Here is a 24,108-nt window from a genome sequence, read left to right on the forward strand (position 1 = left end):
TTCTTTCTTTCTTTCTTTCTTTCTTTCTTTCTTTCTTTCTTTCTTTCTGCTATTGTGAAAGGTACTGTTTTCCTGATTTCTCTTTCATTCCATTTGTCACTTGTATTTAGGAGAATTACTGATACTTGTGAGTTAATTTTGTATCCAGCTAATTTGCAGCTAGTTTGCTGAAATATTTTAATCTTCTGTAGGGGTTTTCTGTGGAATTTTTAGGGTCACTTACGTATACTATCACATTGGCAAATAAAGATACTATGACTTCTTCCCTTCTTATTTATTTATTTTTTCCAGATTAAAAATTTTTTCAAGTACAAACTAGAAAAATATATAAAATTTCTGTTAGAGGTAAGATATACAAACAGATGATGGAAGGCAATTTCAATAGAAGCACTTGGAAGGAATAAGTTCAAAAGAATTATTGTACAGCATGATGACTGTTACTAGCATTGTATTCTTGAAAATTGTACAGAGAATAGATAGTAAGTATTCTAATAACAATGACTACGTTAGATGTGCATATGATAATAATTTAGATTAGTCATTCTATATTTCATATATATTTATGTGCCCAGCACTAGGGATGATTTGTTATGCAGTTGGTGAACATTGGACCATCCTGGCCTATATATAAAATTCAAATTCAAGGTGAACAAATGTGAAAATTGTGATGAAAGTTTATCTACAGAAAAGCTAAACCCAATTATATATTGCAAACATGTTTAAAGACCATATGTTGTATATCTTAAGTATATATAATTTTAATTTGCCTAAAAAATTAAAATAATATTAATAGTAATGTTGAAAGTCATTAGTAATAATATTAAGGTGCTTTGAATTCTTCAAAGAATTTTTTTCAGAAACAGAAAACCTGGAATGATTCTTTATAGCTGAAGATAATTAGCCTAAAATAGTTGTGGAAATGTCTATGGCACCATTTGATAATTGTGGCTCAGAGAGCTCATTTATATTTCTTTTATAAAATTTTTTTCAAATACAATATACAATCATATTTGATTTGAGCTCACACATATATCGATATACATGGTAGACTGGATCATGTAATTTTTTCCTTTTATAGATTATTTAGCTTAAAAAAAGATTTATTGGCAATGGACTGCAATAAATTATCAGCTTCTAGTTGTTCCAGAGTAAGAGGTACTACAGGTTTTGAAAACTATGTTATTCTCATAAACAACTGAGACAGGATTTGGATAATCAGCAAGCATAAAATATAAAAAGAAATTAAATAGCATTATATGAATTTGGATCTGTTCTTAACTTATTCAATTATTTTACTTTAGTTTTTCACAGAAATCACACTGGTAACCTAAATCCAGCCAATGCCCCAGTCTGTACAGTACCTACTAACCTTCTCATTATCAGATTTTCACTATATTTAATTTCTAAAATGACTAATATGCTCCACACTGAAGAAAACATGCAATTTACTCTCATGTTCTTCTAGAGTAGCCCTCAGCGAAAAATTCACACATAAATTCTTCAAACTCGCCCAGAGCACATCAATGCTATGGACAATTACCACACAGGCAATCAATTAATAGCCTTCAAAATGGATTTTCATAAAGTGTAATTCATATATTAATGGAGCTGTGCTAGTAGTGACTAACATTAAAAGGGGTTCCTAGAAAAATTTGTTATACATATATATGTATATGTATATATATATATGTATTTATAACATTTTGTACATGCAGAAAAAATTATATCTAAGTTTCATATGATAGTTCACTACCATTTACTAAAGCCTAATTCCATATTTATCTAGTCAAAATTGTGGAATTATTTAAACCCAAAGTCAAATTCACTTTCTTTTCCTACCATTTTGATCTATATAGTTCATTTGCTAAATATTTCCATATGTGTCTATATGTATACATGTTTGTACACATGTATGTATATTTAAGTCAACCATATATTATTAAATACTATAACATGCTAAATTTTATCTTACAATCATGCATTTATTTTTAATTATTACTATATCTGACATGTGTCCAATGTCTATGACCATCTCAATCTCTCTATGTAGCCAAGGATTACCCTGAGTTTCTAATTTTTGTGCCTTTCTTCCTGCATATGGGGACTACTGGTATGTACCACCAGTCCTCTTTTACATGGTGTTTTAGATCAGATGCAGAACTTCATGAATTTTACCCAAGGACTCCACAAACTGAGTTACAATTACAGCCTCTATAGTCATACATTATTAATAGACTGAAGCTTTGAGAGACAAAAGATGGCTACATGAAAATGGTTTGAATTCATTTGTGAAATAAATATCACCTGTGTTATCATATGTCCCTTAGTTCTATGTTCCTTTGTGTATAACTCATCTTTCTTTTGTCTTTCAAAGTTTCAGCAAAATTGATCTTTCACTATTTCCATAAGATCTTGTTTTCTTTCTTGACTTTGGACCTTCACATTCTATTTTCTTTGCCTTGGAATTCAGTTTCTTCTGATTTTCATAGAGTTGGGGTTCCTTATAGTCACTTAGAGCTCAAATCACACAATGTCTTAGACTTTCCTAATGTATTTATTCATAATTTTACATTTATCTTTATCACCTATATTTCTATTTCTATTAACTTTCAATTGTACTTATTCATTTACTTGCTTATTATTTGTTTGTTTTATCTTTTTCTGAATTATACCTCCACGATTACAGCAACTCTGGATTTTCTATGCACTGATCAATCCCGAATGCCTGCTCAATTCTTTACATGCAAGTGATTACCCCCAAATTCTGAATTCATGAATAAAATTCACTAAAATGTTAATAATGTTTTATGGCAATATTCAAGATTAGAAAAAATAAGAATGGCCCTTAAAAATACCATTTATTTGTTTAGGAAAATGGCAGGAGTAAATTCTCTTTTATGGGCCATTAACCCATCAGTCACCTAAAGTAGTTGCAGGGATGAAAAATAATGTGGAAATTATATAAATTAATGTGCATATAGGAAACTGAACACATCAAAATAAAATATAGCAAAAACTAAGATGATTTATAAGCAAGTGTGGTAGTATCTACTGAAAATTAAATATCATTTCAAATTGCAACCCCCATAGCATGTTTGAGATGTTAACTGGATCCCTTATATTCCTTCCTGTGTTTCTAGTATAAATAATATAAAAACAGATTGTAGGGAATGTAGGTCAGAGAAGGAAATTTCCATAAGCTCTCTCCAGTTTTCCAAATTTTATTGATTGGCATTACCCTATTGTTGAAACCGCCAAATTTACACCGCATATTTCTTTCTTTAATTTTCCATCTACCTAGGGTAATTTTGATGCTATAGTTACTGGTTTCAGTAAAGGTCATTGCACAGAGTACTTTGAAATATGACCTTCAATTTGCTAATAAATATTATCTTTTCTACCTGATTTTCATTAAAGAAAGCACTAACATTTACCAAATGTAAAATAAAAACACATGAGTGACATAGGAGTAGTAATATAAAGAGTAGTTTCTTAAATACTGAATTTGATAATAATTTATACCCAACTTTTTCAGTTAAAATAGCTACTCTGTAAATCAGTGCTGTATAATGGACTACTTATTTCTTAATGGTCATAAATACTAATCAACTGTTGTTTTCTAGGTAGCATTCAGCTTTTTTGTATTTTTTATGAAAATACATATAAATGGCTAACAGCAAAATGTGAACAGATGAAAAGCAATGGCACAGGTGATAAGGGTCATACTGTAAAAACTGTTGTGCTGTCCCTAAAGTTCTAGTGATGGTGAACAATAGAACATTGGCACTTTGATTGAGATTTCTATGTGTAGTCTTTGAACTCAAAGATTAAAAGTCTCTGTCACTGCTTTTGTCCTTGTCTCTTTTTCATTCTCTGTATCTGTGATGTTTTTCCTTTATGTCTACCTTGGTCACCCTCTCTTGCTGTCTTTTTGCCTTTGTATTTGTCTTTCTCTCTATTTCTTTGTCTTTCTGGCTTTCTCTTATTCATTTATTTATTTATTTATTCATTCTTTCTTTTTATGCCTTTAATTTTTCTTCCTTTCTTTCTCACACACTTTCTGCTTATATTTTAATCTTTAAGATACAATAGTTCTTTATGTATAAAAATATAAAAGTCAATTATTTTTGCCAATGTATCTACCAACCCTCTCCCAAAATGTATGGTGTTTCTCAACCAGCTGACTGATAAGGACCAATCAATTTAAAATATCCTCTGATCAAGATGTGCAGCAAGAAATTTTCTATAGCATTGTAAATATTTCTCAGATTTTCCCCATAACTATTTTTCAGTTTCCGTCATAGTTTTGAAGACATGTACAGAAGCTAATAGTGTGATTATCTCTGAGAAAGAAAACAAATTTGTGCTATGTTGTGCTACTAACACTGCAACCTCTGCTATACTATTTCTAATTCAGTTTAAATCTGAGTGAGAAAATTATCTTGGAAATATAGGATGGAAATGTTCCCTATGTAGGCAGAAAGGAAATAAGTACACTGGAATAGAAAAAAAATTGAGTCATCCAACTTTCTTAATTCCATGCCCTTTGAGACAAGAATTTTACATGTATTTCAAAAGAGTAGTCAAGAGGTCATACTGCTTTTTGTTTTTTTTATAAAGCGGATAGTTTGTTGCATCAGCAACCAAGGTAATATGATTACACTGTTTTAGTTAAAGAGAAAAACTATTTTAAGTAAAAAATGATTATAGAAGATGACTTTCTGACAGTTTTCTCCAATTCTGGAGAAAACATCCTTCTTAAGTACTCTAATGAATAAAAGGAAAATACATGATGAGTAATTATTTATCATGCAGCATATGCAGAGAAATAACAAAAAAGTTTAGCAAAAGTACTCCAACTAATGGCAAGGACATGAAAACACGATTATGAGTAAAACATCTACTGAATGGTAAACATAAACTAAACTGAAAGATTAATGTCATAGCCAACTGCCTACTGAGAAGTAACTTTTGCTAAGTTATATTTAAAAAAAAAAAAACAGGCAGACACATTCACAGAGCACACACTTCCTGGCAGTACCATACTAACAGAAATTGCTTCTTTTCCTGGTATATTATTTAGCTTTCTTACTTCTTTGAGAAAATATGTGACTAAAACAACTTAAATGAGAAATTATTTTTTTTCATGATTTTCTGCATTTTTTTCTATCATGGCACAGGAAACATTAAAATGACTAATATAATGGTGATCAATAAGTAGAGTTAATGAAGAAAAACTTTGATGAGAGGTCCTAAAGATACCCTCTCAACCATGAAGTACTTCTTGAAGGTAATTCCTCTTCCTAAAGTTTCTAGAACCACTGAAGTGGCATTATCAGCTGGAAATCAACTCTTCAGTATAAATTCTTAAGGGAATGATGGTATATTCAATTTACAAACACACAAAATAGAAAAGTCTTATGTGTTCAAGTACAATCTGGCATTGTGCTGTAATTGTGGTCAAATCAACACATCAATAAGGTCAAGTATCAGAAGAATACAGTTTTTTTTGAAGATTTTTTTTATTGGTTATTTTATTTATTTATTTATTTATTTACAGTTCAAATGTGTTGGGAGCTGACTCTTAGCTGAAAACAGCTATCATCTTTACAGCCATCTCGAGCCATATACCCTGACAAGAGACTTGTTTTCAACAGCCAGCAACAGCTGAGCACACTCTGATAAACATCTTGTTTTGCTGTTTAGTGCCGCCAGCAGCTAGGCGCATGTGGTCTCCACACTGCTATCTAGTGCATGTGGTCTCCACGCTGCTAGGCACATGACATAGGCCTTCAGCTGTGCTTGTCCATGAGGGAAAGACACGTGGTAAATGGTATAAATATCCAGGATTTCCTTTAAATAAATGAGTCTTGGTCAAACTCTGTCTTGTCTCCATTTTTCGCGTCTCTCACCCCTCCATCCCCACTCTCTCTCTTGCTAGACCCTGACCTGTGGACTGGAGCAGCAGAATGGGCTGTTACAAAGTGGCGCTCAATGTGTGGCAGCAAGAAAGAGAGACTCAGTGAGGGACATTACTGGAAGAAGGGTCTACTGAAAATTCAGAAGTGAAACAGGTGATTGCCTTGGGAAACTGCCATGTGGAGACCAGTAGGTCATAGTAATGATAATGTGGTAAGAAATAAGTCAGCCTGAACTCAGCTCTCTGTTTTTGTTTTGTTGTTTGCTTTTTAAGTGTGTAAATTGTCTGCTTTTGTTTCGCTGTTTATATGCTGTCTTTCATGTTCAAAAGAAAAAGAAAAGCATAGAATCCAAAATACGACCAAAGGTTGAAGTAATCAATTTGTCAGAGCCAGATTGTGCTGACCTAGAGGAAGAGGCAGCCAAAAATTACGACCCTGAATGACCCTCTTCCTGAATGCCCCCTCCCTATGCTCCTCCACCTCCAGATGCTCCTGCTATGGAGATGGTGGCTGTAGATCCCAGAAAAGAGTTACAGGACAAAATTTCTCTCCTTAAACAACAGATAGAGTTAGAAAATGAGTATCAGGACTTATTTAATCAGGTACAAAAATTAAAGACAGGGAAGAGGTCTCAAGAGGGCAAGGAAAATCACCCAGGTCCTCGAGTTCCTCAACCTGGAGTCCAAAGGCAGCCCCTGTCCTCTGGTTTTAGTTCAGCCACAGATCAACCAGAGGAGGGAGAGGTTGAGGTTTTCCCTGTATCGGAGACTAGAGATGCTCAAGGAGTTGCGTGCAGACATCACACAGGGTTTAATTTTCAAATTACTAAAGAATTTAAAAATTCAGTGTCACAATACGGTGCCACTGCTCCCTTTACTCTTGCAATCTTAGAGTCTGTTGCAGAGGAGTGCCTGACTCCTGGTGATTGGGATACTCTAGTGAGAGCAGTTCTTAGTGGTGGTGACCATCTTATTTGGAAATCAGAGTAGGCCTCAGTGGCCTAGCGTTCACCTATCCTGGATCATCGAGCCTCCATAGGACCAAGGGGCTCACCTCCCAGTGATATCAGATAAGGCAATCCTCTGCTATATATGTATCTGGAGACATGAGTACTCCCTGTGTACTCTTTGGTTGGTAGTTTAATCCCCTCAGAGCTTTGAGGGGGTCCTGGTTGGTTGATATTGTTGTTCTTCCTATGGGCTTACAAACCTCTTCAGCTCTTACAGTCCTTGCCCTAATGCCTTCTTCCATTTTTATCCCTTCTCTGAGTCCAATGTTTGGCTCTGTACATCCACATCTGTATTTGTCAGTTTCTGGCAGAGCCTCTCAGGGCACAACTACACCAGACTCCTGTCAGTAAGCACTTCCTGGCATCAGAAATAGTGTCTGGGTTCAGTGTCTGAAGATGGATGGATACCTGGGTGGGACAGTCCCTGGATGTCCTTTCTTTCAGTTTCTGCTCCACTCTTTGTATCTGCATTTCTTTTTGACAGGAGCAATTCTGGATTAATATTTTTGAGGTGGATGTGTGGCATCATCTCTCAACTGGGTGGCATGCCTATCGACTGTGTATGGTCTCTATAGGTTCTATCTCTCCTTTGTTGCATATTTTAGCTAAGGTCATGCTTTTTGGGTCCTGGGAATCTCTTGGGTCTCTGGCATCTGGGACTTCTAGTGGCTACTCCTGGTCCCCCTTCAACATTGCTACACACCTACTTTCAAATTCCTGACCCTATGTATTTCTTCCCTATCACCTGCCATATCTGAACTGCCCCCCCCTTGCCTTCCCTCAATTCTCTCCCTCCCAAATAACTCTCTCCCTCTACTTCCCAGAGATTATTTTCTTCCCCACACTTAGTAGTACTTTAACATCCACACTTTGGTGTGATCTTATTTGTTCTTGGGCCTCATTTGGTCTGTATGTTGTATGGTGGGTTTTCTGAGCTTATTTCCTAATATCCACTTATCAGTGAGTACATACCATGTGTGTTTTTTTGTGACTGGGTTACCTCATTCAGGAAGATATTTTCAAGTTCCATCCATTTGCCTGTAAATTTCATAAAATCATTGCTTCTAATAGCTGAGTAGTACTTCATTGTATAAATGTACCACATTTTCTGTATCCATTCCTCTGTTGAGGGACATCTGGGTTGTTTCCAGCTTCTGGCTATTATAAATAAGGCTTCTATGAACATAGTGGAACATGTGTCCATGATATATGTTGGAACAACTTTTGAGTATAGGCCCAGAAGTGGTATAGCTGAGTCCTCAGGTAGAACTATTTCCAGTTTTCTGAGGAACCACTAGACTGATTTTCAGAGTGATTGTACCAGCTTGCAATCCCAACAACAGTGGAGGAGTGTTCTTCTTTCTCCATATCCTTGCCAGCATCTGCTGTCACCTGAATTTTTGACCTTAACCATTCTGACTGATGTGAGGTGGAATCTCAGGGTTGTTTTGATTTGCATTTCCCTGATGACTAAGGATGATGAACATTTCTTTAAGTGTTTCTCAGCCATTTGTGCTTCCTCATTTGAGAATTCTCTGTTTAGCTCTGTACCCCATTTTTAATAGGGTTATTTGGTTATCTGGAGTCTAATTTCTTGAGTTCTTCGTATATTTTGGATATTATCCCTCTATCAGATGTAGAGTTGTTAAAGATCTTTTCCAAATCTGTGGATTGCCGTTTGGTCTTATTAACTCTGTCCTTTGCCTGACAGAAGCTTATCAATTTTATGAGATACTATTTGTTAATTCTTGATCTTAAAGCATAAGCCATTGGTGTTCTGTCCAGGAAATTTTCACCTGTGCCAATGATAGGTACAATTATTGTGGAAGTGATTAAAATTGAACTTTGGGGAAACATCTCCCTTTTTATTAACAAATATTACATTTTGGTTATTATATTGTCTTACTGAAGTGCACATATCAATGAGAATATGCAGTATATTTTTATGTATGAGCTAATTACAATTAGTAAAAATGACTGCAGTTTATACAGCTTTTAATTCTTTTGAAAATAGAAGGAATTTCTTTCCACTGTAAACTATGAGTTTTATTCTACTGGATTAAATACACACACACACATACACAGACCCCCCCACACACATATATATTAATATAATGTAATATTAAAGATATTTCCCATATCACTCATATCATATTATATCATATATCATTATATATAATACATCAATCATGTATCATATCAATAACATATCAATCATATGTCAAATACTTATCATATATCAATCATATATATATATATATATAATTTTACAAATATAAATGTTATTTTTTATAAACAAAATTAAAAGTGGAGTTCTAGTTACAAGAAAAGCACATCTCCTAAGGCAGGTGTGTGCTTACCAGGAACCAACCTTTCCCTGTATTAGCTCCAACATCCTCACTCTGTTTCCTCTTCTGCTATTTTGTTCTTCTTAAAATCTGCCACTCCAACCCTGACTACCAGGAGATAGTCTTCACAGTTTGACCATTAGAAAGTATTTCTTTCTGTCCTCCCCATATTCAATTTATCCATCTATCACTTCATAGCCAAATTGAGTTCATATTTCATTTGTTGTGAGAAGTTCCTATAGAGTTAAAGAAAGAAAAATGTAGGACAGTTCTTTGGTTTGCTGGACATAGATGTGTATATTGATAATCTTTCATAACATCATCTTTATAAGAATAGTAAGGAAAAGGTATAGATTTAGGAAGAAATGTTCAGTATTCATGAGAAAATGTTAGGTGCAGTGTGAAAGTAGCCGTTGTACTACATAGGAGAGAAGGTCAAAAGACAATATTTCAGAGATGGATTAATGATTCTTTTTTTAAAGATTTATTTTTATTTTATGTATGTGACTACACTGTAGTTGTCTTCAGACACACCAAAAGAGGGCATGGGATCCTATTACAGATGGCTGTAAGTCACCATGTGGTGTTTGGGAATTGAATTTGGGACCTCTAGAAGAGCAGTCAGTGCTCTTAACCACTGAGCCATCTCTCCAGCATGGATTAATGATTCTTAACAAGTAAATACTTGTGTATTTGGTGGATGTTGATACATTCAGTTAACAATATTAATGATCTTAGAGTCTTTTTTTTCTAGTTTGTACTAATAGGCTTAAAACTTTGAGCCTCCTTTTTGAGACATATAAAGCTAGAACTTCAACTTACTTGTCTTCCTTTGCTTCTGGCATAAAATGTCACTGGTCATGAGTTCCTGTTATTCACAAAATATATAATGCATTATGTAACTCCTCGGCTATGTCAGTATACATTCCACAACATCAGAATCTGGTTCCTATGTATTTTACTCTTCTATGACAAATTCCTTAATAACCTCGATTAGTGAAATCTGACATATTTTAATGACCATGGCATTTCAACTGTACCTTTCTGTGTTATGTATTGTTTAGTCTTCTCAATAGAAATACCACTTACCCTAGCAAATCCTCTTGTCAGGTCATAGAAGTCCCCTGCTAAAATCCCTACTGCGGCTTAGATCTCACTGAAGTAAAGTGTGACTTCAGATAAATCTATGTTTCAGTGTTTCTAAATCATTTTAGCAATACATGCATTTATAACAGAAACTTTTAAAAGCCCATGTTAATATTTTATGTTCAAGCAAGTAAATAAAATCTCTAAGAGCAATATTGTAATGGCTATATACTAATTGCTAATTTGTCATAACCTAAAATTACTTGAGAAGATGTATTACATTTCATTCAGAAAATGTAACTATTGAGGAATTGTGTAGCTCAGGTTAGTCTGGGTGACATGACTATAAAGGATTGTCTCGTTCATTACTTCAAGTAGGAAGACATAGAAGGACACACTAATTCATGCCTAAGAGGTGAGAAATGAATAATAGGAAAAGAAAACAAGGATCCATTGATTTCTCTTTCGGATGTGGATATAATGTATTTTAGATATTTTAGCTCCTACTTTGACTTCCATTCAATGAAAGAACCTGTAATTGTAAGCCAAAGAAACCTTTTCACACATTGCTATATTTGATCAAGCTATTTTATTACAGCAAAAGAATTGAAACTAGCATATCTGTTACATGTTTACTCCATGTAGTCAAGAATCTGCATATATGCACGATAGCTATTAATGTAAACCTTAACATTTGTAAACAACAATATCATGTCACAATGTAGGAAGTTTAGAGATTCCTATATGGTGATTCCAAAATGAATTCAAAACAGAAGATATTTGATAAAATTTCAGTGATAGGAAATGTCTGTGCTGTCTCTAACATGCTAAATGACTCTTTTCTTATAAAAGAAATAATGTTCATATATGTAATATCAAACTGTAGAGCCAGAATCCATGATGAGGTATCCAATGAGAATAAATGACTTCAGTTTGATGGAAGGCAGATTTTTTTTTGTTTTTGTTTTTTTGTTTGTTTTTTTTTGTTTTGTTTTTTTTAGTTGTTTTAGTGTCTTTACAGTGCTCTGCTTTTCAGCATGTTAGATTAAACAGGAGTTAAGCATTATATTTAGAATTGGAAATGAATGAATTTTGAGGCAATTTGAGGACTTAGAAATGGCATGACTATGTGATTATTGTTTCTGTAATACATAACCTTGCCACTAATGAAAATTCTTTGTTTGAAAAAACAAAAATAGCTAGAAGATGCTATCAAATGTAAAACATGGTCTCTCTTAATCATGATAGATTTTATCAGGCTAAAATAATTTCAGAAAAGAGTAAATTCAGACCAAAAAAAATGGTAGATTTAATAGGTAGAGAGACTCAAAATGCAGGCAGACTGCAATACTAGAAGAAGGCATAATACAATCTCCCTCAGTGTATATAAAATGTTGAGCTAAATACCAGAAGATGAGCAAGTCAGGGAAAGACTTTTCTTAAGAGATATTTATCATTCAGAAAATGTACTTATACAGTGTTTGACATCAAATACTAATAGCATTTATACATGAGTCCAAATTTGATGTGAGCAATCTGGGAATTGACGAGCATTCGGGAAACTTGTGAGAATTGTAGGTCAGATAAATGTTGGTGTCACTTGTGCTAAAGAAGTAAACTCTGAGGGAAAGATTAAAAAAGAACAGTTTGAGAAAAAAGTTGGCATTCTTAAAAATATTAATTTACTAATCTAGGGACTAACATAGACTGAAAAGGGTCTAGGTACATTTAATCTAAAATGGTACCTTGGGGAAAATGGTGATGTTATATCTAATAGCATGTGACATTCAAAGACAAGCTTCTTTTCATCTTTTTCCCATTTGCATCTTTGTATTCTACTGATCTTTCTGCTTTTTCCTTATTGTTATGGTAGGCAAAACTATTATCAGGTTCATTCAGTTTGTGTGACAAAATATGAATGGCAATGCTCATTAACCAAATAATTCTCAAATATATTCTATATTCATTGTTAACAGATCTTCAGATACCAGGGTGAAATATGGAAATAACTCAGGGCAGATAGTGCTCTTCCTCAAGTCTACTAAAATAATAAACTACTTTTCACTTTCATTCTATCTATCTATCTATCTATCTATCTATCTATCTATCTATCTATTTATCTATCCATTGAATAAATGTTTTATTTGAAGACATGTCTGTTTACCATGTGTGTGCCTGGTCCCTGTGGGGGTCAAAAGATGGAATCATATCCACTGTGATAGGATTTATAGGCAGTTATAAGCTGCCATGTGGGTGCTGATATTTGAACCAAAGTCTTCTACAAGAGCAGCCAGTGCTCCTAACCACTTGGCCAGCTCTCAGCCCCTTCTGGGTCATTTAAAAAGCAACAAGCATATGGAAAAAACTTTTAGGCAACTTATTAGAGTTTATATCAATATAAATTACAGTAATCTGGAAAAAACCACACATATTTGATAGATCTTCTCTAATCAAATTTAAAACAAAATATAATTGTCACTTTTAGTGGTCAATGTGGTTTACTTGACATGCATGATTGGATTCAGTTGATTGGCTAGATTAGTTATCGTTGAGGTCACTGTAGAATGCATAATCATAGGCTCAATTATTATATAGAGAGTAATAAGAAACACAGACTTTTACAACTAGAAAGACCATCAGGATGTAGTTAATTCAGGTCATTATGCTCCATGTGCTAGATATTGACAATTGTAGCTTTCTAGAAGGATATAACTGCGGAATGGAAAGGATGTATGAATAAGGGGCTGTAGTATGAGTCATACGCTTAGTCACATTTTGCATCTCCAGAAGAAACACATATTATTCACCAAAGGTTTAGCATCATTGCAGTTTGTCCTTAATTTTTTGGTTCAAAATAAAAATAATATTCACCTTAGGAAATCTTATGTTTCAGGAAACCTGAGATTATTGCTCATCATACCTGACCACCTGCTCCAGAAACACATGTCTACAGACCAAGATGAACACAAATAGCATGAACACAGGTAACAGAATACATTACTGCTACCAGTTGTTACTGGATAAGAATCATAAGTTCACTTTTTTCTTTGCTTAAATCTTGTGGTTTAATAGTAGTATATGCTGGGTATCATTCTACACCTTTGGATTAAGCAGGAAACACAGCAGAGGAAATCTCTGACTTCACCAAATTTGTAATCTGTATAGCAGATCACAACAATGATGATGATTTTAAAGAAGGAGGAGAAGAAGAAGGAAGGGGATAAAGATGAGTGTTAGGGGGAGGAGGAAGAAGAGGAGAAGGAAGGGGATGAAGAGGATGGTTAGCAGGAGGAGGATGGGGAGGGAGGGCAGGAGGAGTGGAAGGAGAAGCTGAAGAAGGAGAAAAGGAAATAATATAAGTAACTTAGATAGAGATCAGATGTTGATATGATATGACCATAAGTGAAGAAAAACTGCAGTGGAGAATAGTGATCATGAAAATATTGTTTTTCTAGGATGTTGTTGTCAGTGAAAATGTCTTTAATGAGACATGGCTTTATCATTTCCAAGTCCCTTTCAAAGTTTATTTAAGTTATAAGAAAATTTTCAAAGAGCATTGATATTAGATTAAAACTTATCTTGTCTGATAATTTATTTCAGTAGAATCATAAACTACAGGGACCAACATTTAAATTTCTCTCTAGTGCCTATAATTGCTATTCCAAAATTGACATTTAGTCTGTTGGGACAGTCAGTAAAGAATATCCAAAAGGATAATTAGAACCGAAAAGTCCTGTGTCAGTCACAATACAAATATTATTAGAAAGGTTACCAACCAAAGAACATGCTAGGGATGGACCTACACATTTGGAGCAGATGTGAAACATGATCTCCATGTTGGTCCCCTAACAATTGGAACAGAGGCTGTCTCTGACTCTTTTGCCTGCCACCAGATATCATTCCCATAACTGGACTGCCTGGTTGGGCCTCAGGAGGAGAGGATGCAATTAGTCCTGATACAACTGGATATCCCAGGGTGGCACACAAGGGGGAATTCCCTTTCTCTGACCAGAAGAGGAGAGGGTAATGGGATAAGGGACTTGTAAGTGTAGGATTGGGAGCAGAGGAGGGATGGGGGCAATGATAATGATGTAAAGTGAACAAATAATTAAATGAAAAAACATGTGAATTGCTTATACTAGATGTTATACTTTCTATTGAAAAATTAAAAATAACTAAAAATCATAATAGCTAACAAAGTATCTGAGAACATATTGAACATTAAAGAAATTAATTAATATATACATAGAAAATAAGTTTTACTTTAATTTTTATCTTCCTGTATAATGTTTATGTGAGTATTTACATGTATGTGTGTATGTGTGTATGTGTCTGTGTGTGCATGTGCGTGTGCATGTGTGTGTGTGTGTGTGTGTGTGTGTGATATCTTTGTGCTTAGGCTATATGCCAAAGAGTGTATCTGGAAGTAAAAGAACATTATGGAATGTCCTCTCTCCTTCCACTTTTTAAGTAAGTTCTGGAGATTTAATTCAGTCATCAGTCATGAGAGGTAAGACTTTCAACCTATGAGCCATCCAACTACATGCAAAGCTTTTCTTCTTTACATTAATATTATTTTCTCATACAGACTTTCTGTGACCTTCATATTTAAAACTGAAGTCTCTCCCACAAAATCTTTATCTTCTTTCCTGGCTACATTTTTTCCATATTAATCTCTTCCCAATATTCAAATCAACCACTATGCAATATATTTATTGTCTGGTCTATAAACAGTTCCTTATTCCACATAATCAAAGGAATTGCACCGTAATAGCTAATACTGGAGGCAGATCAGAAAAATATGACCAAAACATATTATACAAAACTTAGATTAAAAAGAAAATTCAAAATAATCTATTTTAAATGACAATATTGTATTCTGTGATTTTAAAATCCTTGGGGAAGGCAAATGTGTTGCTTTAACCTATAAGACCTAATAAGATTTTTTTTTCTCTTTTTGTATGTAAATATGACTTATTTTCACCTGATATAATTATGGTCTCACAGGCTTACTGATTAATATGCTCAACTCTATAGTTTGAACTCTGACTAACTGATTCAACTCAGCTCTTCTGGCTCAAACTTTAAGCTCCCAATTTCTCAATGAATTGCTCTGTTTGGCCTCAAAGTAAGTCTGACAATCTGTTCTGATCTTCTGACTGGCTCTGTCTCATTCTCTGACTTATTCTATCTTCACTTGTGTCTGCCTTATTCTCTCTGCACAACTGTAAAACCTAACTCTGAACTCCAAGAACAGAAGTGCCACAAACTCCACTCTACTTCCCTGCCTTTCAACTCACTGACTCAACTGAACTGACCAAACTGACCCAAGAACTGTACTCACTCACTGAATCTCAACTGACTCAACTGACTTGAACTCAGAGATCTCCATGTCACTGCCTTCTGAATGCTAATATTAAAGGCATGTACCATCATGCCTGGGCCTAAGCTTTTCTTTACCTAAAATCTCATTTATACTAGGCTGGACTTGAAATCAGAAATTTGCTTGCCTCTGTATACCAACTAGCTAGATCTCACAGGCCTAGAACTTTTTGTTTGGTTAGTTGGTTGTTTTTTGTTTTTGTTTTGTTTTTTTTGTTTGTTTTGGTGCAGCCATGTTGCTGGGTTAAAATTCCTCTGTATATGCATAAACATATGTTTCAGTCACATACTGATCTAATCCATTAACAAATTATGTTTTCCACATCTAGTGCTAATCTGGTATCTGTATAACAGTTTCTGTCTTAACATTTGTTTATCTATCTATCTATCTATCTATCAATCTATCTATCTATCTATCTATCAATCTATCTATCGATCTATCTATCATCTATCGATCTATCTATCATCTATCATCTATCATCTATCTATCTATTTATCTATCTATCTATCTATCTATCTATCTATCTATCTATCTATCTATCTGGTGTTTGTGTGTGTGTGTGTGTGTTGGTTACAGAAAGCACATTCTACCTTAGTTGGTTGCTGGAAACTAAAGTTCAGTCATGGAGAAAAGTGGTAAACATGTTTAACCACTGAGCTGTTTCTCCAAATTCCACAACTACTATAGGTAATATAAGAAATATATTTTGACTTTGTTACTGAAATTTCTTTCTAAGTGGCCTTTCTGCTTCTACTGTTGTCCTCGTGCAGTCTATGATCTCAAAGCAGCATAGTTATTCATTCATAGTATAATTTAGACAGTTAGTGACATTATATCCTTGCTCTAAATTCTCTTAAGAGTAGGTAATTTTCTTAGATTTTTGTATAAGCTCTTATTATAACCTCCCATCCCTCTTTTCTGTACTCCTTTTGTCATTGTTTATAAAATCCTGCCTACAGTGATAATATTTTCTTAGAATTTTAGTGCTGTTATTGCCTTAAGACCTTGACCTTGCTATTCCATATACATTACATATTTTCTCCATTCAAATCATTAGTGAAATGTCAAAATCAATAACCCAACTTTAAATATGCCCCTTTCCATATCTATGCTGCTTTTTATTTTTAACAGTTCAACTTCTAATACTTTATGATGAGTTTATTCACTTATTTGGTTATTGCCAAGATTCCTCACAGTGATATCAACTGTGCATGGCATAACAAAATACAGTAATACTAAGCTCATATCAAGCCTGGGCTAGGCAACCCAGTAGGAGTAAAAGGGTACCAAAAGCAGGCTAAGGAGTCAAGGACATTCTCACTTCCATTGTTAAGAATCCCTCAAAATACCAAGCTACACAACAACATCATATATACAGAGGACTTAGTGGAGACACATGCAGGCTCCATGGCCTGTTCTTTTCTGATGGGAAACAAAGAAGCAGTCTATCTGTGAACAGAGCCCTGTAAATTGTTGAAATATCCAACAGCTTCATACAATATATCATAAATAAGCCATTGTCTCTCTAAAATTTTCCGTGTCCTGTATTTTAGCCCTGAAACAGCAGCGATAACTGAATCTTCTTCAATATTTTCATAACCCTCAAGGTTTAATTTTCTTAAAGTCTGTCATACAGCACGGAAATATTTCTGTCTAGACTTTTAATTTTCAAATAAAGTAACTGAGAATAATTCACCACAGAGTTGGCACATAGTAGGTATACAATAAATGCTTCTCTGTACAGTAAATACCTATTACTATCTAGTCCACCATTGTTAGCTACACAAAAATGGATTTTAAAGCTATGCAAGCAAATGAATCAGGACAGTTTTTCAAACATTGCTGAACCAAGTGTGCTTTGCATAAAAGACTAATTTTCAAAAGGTAATTTTCTTGCTTTATTCATGTCAGTTTTCTAAAGATGATAATGCCAAAGCTTTGAACTTTGTAGATGCCAGATGAACTGGGTCTGTGCCATATGAAAGTTCTTTGATGAATTTTAAAATGGTACTAGATAAAATATTGACATGCAACTTTTGGCATGGGAATTGAAAAGTAATTTAGAAAGAAAACAAGTTAAGTCTATTCCCCATTGATATTTAATGATGTTTTCACCTCCTCATAAGCCCGAACACATTAGCACATTTTATCTTCTTTCATGTCCCTCTTAGTGTACTTTCTTATCCTTGTTTCTGTGAATCTCAAGAGAGAATTTTCTAGTCTCCTATAGTGTTATTGTCTAGTAAAATAACTGCTCTGAGCATAATTGTGTTATTTTCTTAAAGGTAAACAGTTGTTAAAATTCAGCATTTAGTTGGATAATTAGAATTTTAAGGAAACATTGCAGCAATTTCCTTAGTATAAACAACTGTCCTTAAAATTATACTCCCCAATCTTATTTTTACTATTCATGACATTTAGTTCCAGGCAGAGCCATTATTATGAGTTGTTAGTTTACAAAGAAGTGTGGTGAAAGGCTTGATCATCAGAGAACATTACTAATTCATAATGCAGTATTACTGAGTATCTCCAAGTATATTCTCACAATCTATTACCCAGAATAACCATAATGAAAAGGAGGATATTCTGGGAACATTCTGTGGCCTTCACTAACTTAATCCCCTTTGTACAGGCTGAGGAAGTTGGAGTCCTGATTTAGTTAGTTTTAAAAATTCATGCAATAAATGTATATTATATTATCTGGATTAGTGCTTCAAAACAATTCAATCTGAACACTACAGTTCAACTAGGACATAAAATAAGGGCTTCTTAAAAGTAGACTGATCTATTTTACTCAAAATTTAAATTTCCATAAACAATCTCTTATATACAAGTTACAGAGAACTTATTTAGCTGGAATAAATAATTCACTAAAAATAAATCCCCAATGTCTTCATTAATGATGCAGTATTTTAAAACATATTCCTTAAAATCTATGAAAAATAGTTTACCATCACTAATTTGTAAGTTTGTATGGCAAGATTTAGGGAGAAAATCTACGCAAAGAAAACCAGTGTTTCAGAAGTAGAAGAAAAACAACTTTTCTATTTGCAGATGACATAGTTTATTGCTTGCAAAGCAAATCAACATTACCTAATATGATGAAGTATACAACTCAGCAAAGAGAAAATATATGAAATCAGTATCTCTTAATCATTTTCATTTTCTTCTCTGGCTCAGGAAAGGCTCACTTGGGTACTTTAGTCATACTAAGTATCTTCCATAATTACCACACATAACATTCCTATTCTACATCTAAGAAAATTTAGAGAAAATTTTAACAATTTTTAAAAAATGTTTAAAAATAAAAGTTACTAAGCCATATTTCATACCAATATAGCTTACCTTTATAGACCACACTGATAAGCAACAAACTATACTTTGCTAAAATACTTGCTGTGATGTGACAATGTATTTTCCCTGATAGGTTCGTATACCTGAACATTTTATTCCCTGCTGGTTGCAATATTTTGGAAGGATTTGGAAATTTAGAGTTAAAACCTCACTGTAGAAAATGGTTGATACTAGGATTATTTCTTGACTCACAACATTTTTTATTGGATATTTTCTTTATTTACATTTCAAATATTATTCCCTTTCCCAGTTTCCCTACTGGAATACTCCTATACCATCACCCCTCCCCCTGCTTCTATAAGGGTGTTTACTCACCTACCCACCCACTCATGCCTCTCTGCCCTGGCATTCCCCTCAGTCCAATGGTTGGCTGCCATCATCTGCCTCAGTATTTGTCAAGCTCTGGCACAGCCTCCCAGGAGACAAATATACCAGGCTCCTGTCAGCATGCATTTCTTGCCTTCCACAATAGTGTCTGTGTTTGGTGACTGCATATGGAATGAGTCCCCAGGTGGAACAGTCTTTGGATGGCCTTTTATTCAGTCACTGCTCCACACTTTGCCTCCATATTTCCACCCATGAATATTTTGTTACCCCTTCTAAGGACTGAAGCTTCTAAACTTTGGTCTTCCTTCTTCTTGAGCTTCATATGGTCTGTGAATTGTATCTTGGGTGTTCTGAGATTTTGGGCTAATATCCACTTATCAGTGAGTACATATCATGAGTATTCTTTTGTTATCAGGATGATATTTTCTAGTTCTATTCATTTGCCTAAAAATTTCATGAAGCCATTGTTTTTAATATCTGAGTAGCACTCCATTGTGTAACTCTACCACAATTTCTGTATCCATTCCTCTGTTGAAGGACATCTGGATTCTTTCAAGCTACTAGCTATTTTAAATAAGGCTGCTCTGAACATAGTGGAACATGTGTCCTTGTTATATGTAGGAGCATCATTTGGGTATAAGCCCAGGAGTGGTATAGCTGGGTCCTCAGGTAATTCTGTGTCCAATTTTCTGAGGAACCATCAGATTTATTTCCAGAGTGGTTGTAGCAGCTTGCAATCCTATCAAGAATGGAGGGGTGTTTTTCTTTCTTCACATCCTTGCCAGCATCTGCTGTCACCTGAGTTTTTGATCTTATGCATTCTGACTGGTGTGAGGTAGAATCTTTGGGTTGTTTTTGATTTGCATTTCCCTGATAACTAAGGATGTTGAACATTGCTTTAGGTGGTTCTCAGTCATTTGATATTTCTCAGTTGTGAATTCTTTGTTTAGCTCTGTACCACATTTTTAATAGTATTATTTGAATCTCTGGAGTCTAACTTTTTGAATTCTTTGTATAAATTGGATATTAGCCCTCTATCAGATGGAATATTGGTAAAGACCCTTTTCCAATCTGTTGGTTGCTGCTTTGTCCTACAGAGAGTGTCCTTTGCCTTACAGAAGCGTTTCAATTTTAAGAGGTCCCATTTGTCTATTGTTGATATTACAGCATAAACCATTGATGATATGTTCAGGAAAATTTCCCCTGTGCCCATGTGGCCTGAGCTTTTGTTATTCCAAATGAATATGAAAATTTCTATTTCTAACTCTATGAAGAATTGAGTTGGGATTTTGATGGGGTTTGCATTGAATCTGTAGATAGCTTTTGGCAAGATGGTTATTTTTACTTTATTAATCCTGCCAATCCATGAGCATGGGAGATCTTTCCATCTTCTGAGATCTTCAGTTTCTTTCTTCAGAGACTTGAAGTTCTTGTCCTACAGATCTTTCACTTCCTTGGTTAGTGTAACACCAAGGTATTTTATATTTGTGACTATTGTGAAGTGAGTAGTTTCTCTATTTTCTTTCTCAGCCTGTTTATCCTTTTAGTAGAGGAAGGCTACTGATTTGTTTGAGTTAATTTTATATCCAGCCACACTGCTGAAGTTGTTTATCGGCTGTAGAATTTCTCTGGTGGAAATTTTGGAATCCCTCAGTTTCTGTTATGTCTCCCTTTTCAGTTCTGATTTTATTAATTTGGATACTATCTCTGTCTCCTCCTGTTATTCTGGCTAAGGGTTTATCTATCTTGTTGATTTTCTCAAAGAACCAGCTCCTGGTTTTGTTGATACTTTGTATAGTTCTTTTTGTTTCTCTTGGTTGATTTCAGCCCTGGATTTGATAATTTCCTGCTGTCTATTTATCCTGGATGTATTTGCTTTCCTTTGTTCTAGAGACTTCAGGTGTGCTGTCAAGCTTCTAGTGTGTGCTCTCTCTGGTTTCTTTTTATAGGCATTCAGAGCTATGAGTTTGCCTCTTAGCACTGTTTTCCTTGTGTCCCACAAGTTTTAGTATGATGTGTCTTCATTTTCATTAGATTCTAAAAAGTCTTTAATTTCTTTATTTTTTTCCCTGACTAAATTATCTTTGAGTATAGCATTGTTCAGCTATCATGTCTATGTGGTCTTTCCATTGTTTTTGTTATTATTGGAGACCAGCCTTAGACAATGGTGATCTGATAGGGTGCAAGGGATTACTTAAATATTTTGGTATCTGTTGAGGCCTGTTTTGTGACCAATTATGTGGTCTATTTTGGAGAAGGTACCATGATGTGCTGAGAAAAATTTATATTCCTTTGTTTTAGAATGAAAGGTTTTATAGATATCTGTTAAATCCATTTGGTTCATAACTTCTGTTTGTTTCACCATGTCTCTGTTTAGTTTCTGTTACCACAATCGTCTATTGCTGAGAATGATGTGTTGAAGTCTCCCACCATTATTGTGTGAGGTACAATGTGTGCTTTGAACTTAAGTAAAGTTTCTTTATGAATGTGGGTGCCATTGCAATTAAAGTATAGATGTTCAGAATTGAGAGTTCATCTTTGTAGATTTTTCCTTTGAGGAGTACGAAGTGTCCTTCCTTATTTTTTGATAACTTTTGGTTGAAAGTCGATTTTATTCTATATTAGAATGACTACTCCAGCTTGTTTCTTGGGACCATTTGCTTGGAAAATTATTTTCCAGCCTTTTACTCTGATGTAGTGTCTGTAGTGCTCACTTTGGTGAGCTTCATGCATGCAGCAAAATGCTGTGTCCTGTTTACCTATCCATTCTATTATTCTGTGTCTTTTTATTGGGGAATTGAGTCCATCAATGTTAAGAGATGTTAAGAAAAAGTGATTTTTTTTCTGTTATTTTTGTTGTTAGAGGTGGAACTTTGTTTGTGTGGCTACCTTCTTTTGAGTTTATTGAAAGAAGAATACTTTCCTACTTTTTCTAAATTGTAGTTTCCAAGTCCACATTCCCTATCAACTCTTGGCTCTCTGAGTGTTGATACAGGTTGATCAGCTGTCTTTTGCTCATAGTTCAATGCCTTTTAAACCAATAGGGGACTGTGTCAAGTAGATCTGAATTCCAAAATGAATCCTTCCTAACTGATATACTATATTACAGGTAATGAAAAACTAGAAAACAATTGAGAAACATATTGTAATATTTATAGAAGGTAAGAAAATCTCAAGAATTAATCTATTAATAAAGAAAGTACTTGCATTACAATTCTAAAATAATACATAACATAGAAAGAAGGCTAAGTTGAAATACATACCATGTTTATTGATACACAATTCAATATCAAATTATTCTCCATAAATTGTTCCATAGATTTAAATAAATGTTAAATAATATCATATCTTCTCAGAAAATTAATAGTCTGATTTTATTTTATTCTTTCTAAAACTGAAAAAAATAGATTTTTCACATAATATATTCTGATTATTGTGTCCCTTTCCTCAACTCCCCTAAATTCTTTCCTAGCTATATTCCTCTCTGGATGCACACCTTTTATTTATCTCCTTAGAAAAGAAACATGCATCTAAATAATAATAATGAAATAAACTAGGATTGAAAACCAAACATACTATAATAGTACTATTTTATTTATTTACATTTCAAATGTTTTACCTTTTCCTGGTTTCCCCTCTTCAACTCCCTATCCTATCCCCTACCACCTCCTCCCTGCTTTGATGAGAGTGCTCTTCCCCACCCCAGACCCACTTCCTCCTGACCAACCTAACATTCCCCTATGCTGACGCACTGAGCAGCACAGGATGAAGGGCCTTCCCTCTCATAAATGCTAGATAAGATAAGGCTGTCTATGCAGCTGGAGTCATGGACCCATCAAAGTGTACTCTTTGGTTGGTGGTTTAGTCCCTGGGAGCTATGTGGGGAGCGGGGTTATGGTTGGTTGATACTGTTGTTTTTCCTATGGGGTTGCAAACCCCTTCACCAGCTTCATTCTTTCCCTAACTCCTCCCTCAGTCCAGTGGTTGGCTGTGAACATCCATATCTGTATTTGTTAGGCTCTGGCACAGACTCTCAAGGAACAGCTATATCAGGCTCCTGTCAGCAAGTGGTACTTGGCATCATCAATATTGAATAGGTTTGGTGTCTGCATCTAGGATGAATACCTAGGTGGGACAGTCTCTGAATGGCCTTTCCTTCAGTATCTGTTCCACACTTTGTCCCTGAATTTCCTTTTGACAGGTGCAATTTTGGGTTAATATTTTTGACACTGGTGGGTAGCCTCATCTCCCAACCAAGGGCCATGCTTAACCTCTGGATATGATCCATACAGGTTCTGTCTCTCCATTGTTGGGTATTTCAGTTAATGCCATTCTGGTTGGGTCCTGGGAGCCACTTATTCCCTGGCACCTGGGTCTTTCTACTGGCTATACACAGTTCCCCCATCAAATTCCTGACCCTCTGTACTTCTCCTCTATCTCCTCCCACACCTGATCCTGTTCCCCTTTCCTCCCTCCTCTCTCCCTCCTAGGTCCCTCCCTCCCTCTACCTTTGGTGATTACTTTGTTCTCCACTTCTAAGTAGGACTGAAGCATCCACATTTTGGTTTTCCTTCTTCTTGAGTTTCATATAGTATGTGTGAGTTGTATCATAATTGCTTTTGTTATTATTAATTATTTTATTTATTTGCATTTAAAATATTGTCCCTCCTCCCAGGCTCC

At 34.7% G+C, this 24,108-nt stretch overlaps 1 long non-coding RNA gene across 1 annotated transcript in view; it reads left to right on the forward strand.

The window, feature by feature from the left end:
* LOC114609758 overlaps positions 1–24,108 on the forward strand; it is a 77,909-nt gene that overhangs the window by 29,485 nt on the left and 24,316 nt on the right. The window contains exons 2-3 of the long non-coding RNA XR_003709575.1: positions 5,942–6,074; positions 13,258–13,348. This is a non-coding gene — a long non-coding RNA (uncharacterized LOC114609758). The remainder of the gene's footprint in view (positions 1–5,941; positions 6,075–13,257; positions 13,349–24,108) is intronic.

The sequence above is a fragment of the Grammomys surdaster genome, unplaced genomic scaffold (genome assembly GCF_004785775.1).
Source record: "Grammomys surdaster isolate TR1022 unplaced genomic scaffold, NIH_TR_1.0 125982, whole genome shotgun sequence".
Classification (NCBI taxonomy): Eukaryota; Metazoa; Chordata; class Mammalia; order Rodentia; family Muridae; genus Grammomys; species Grammomys surdaster.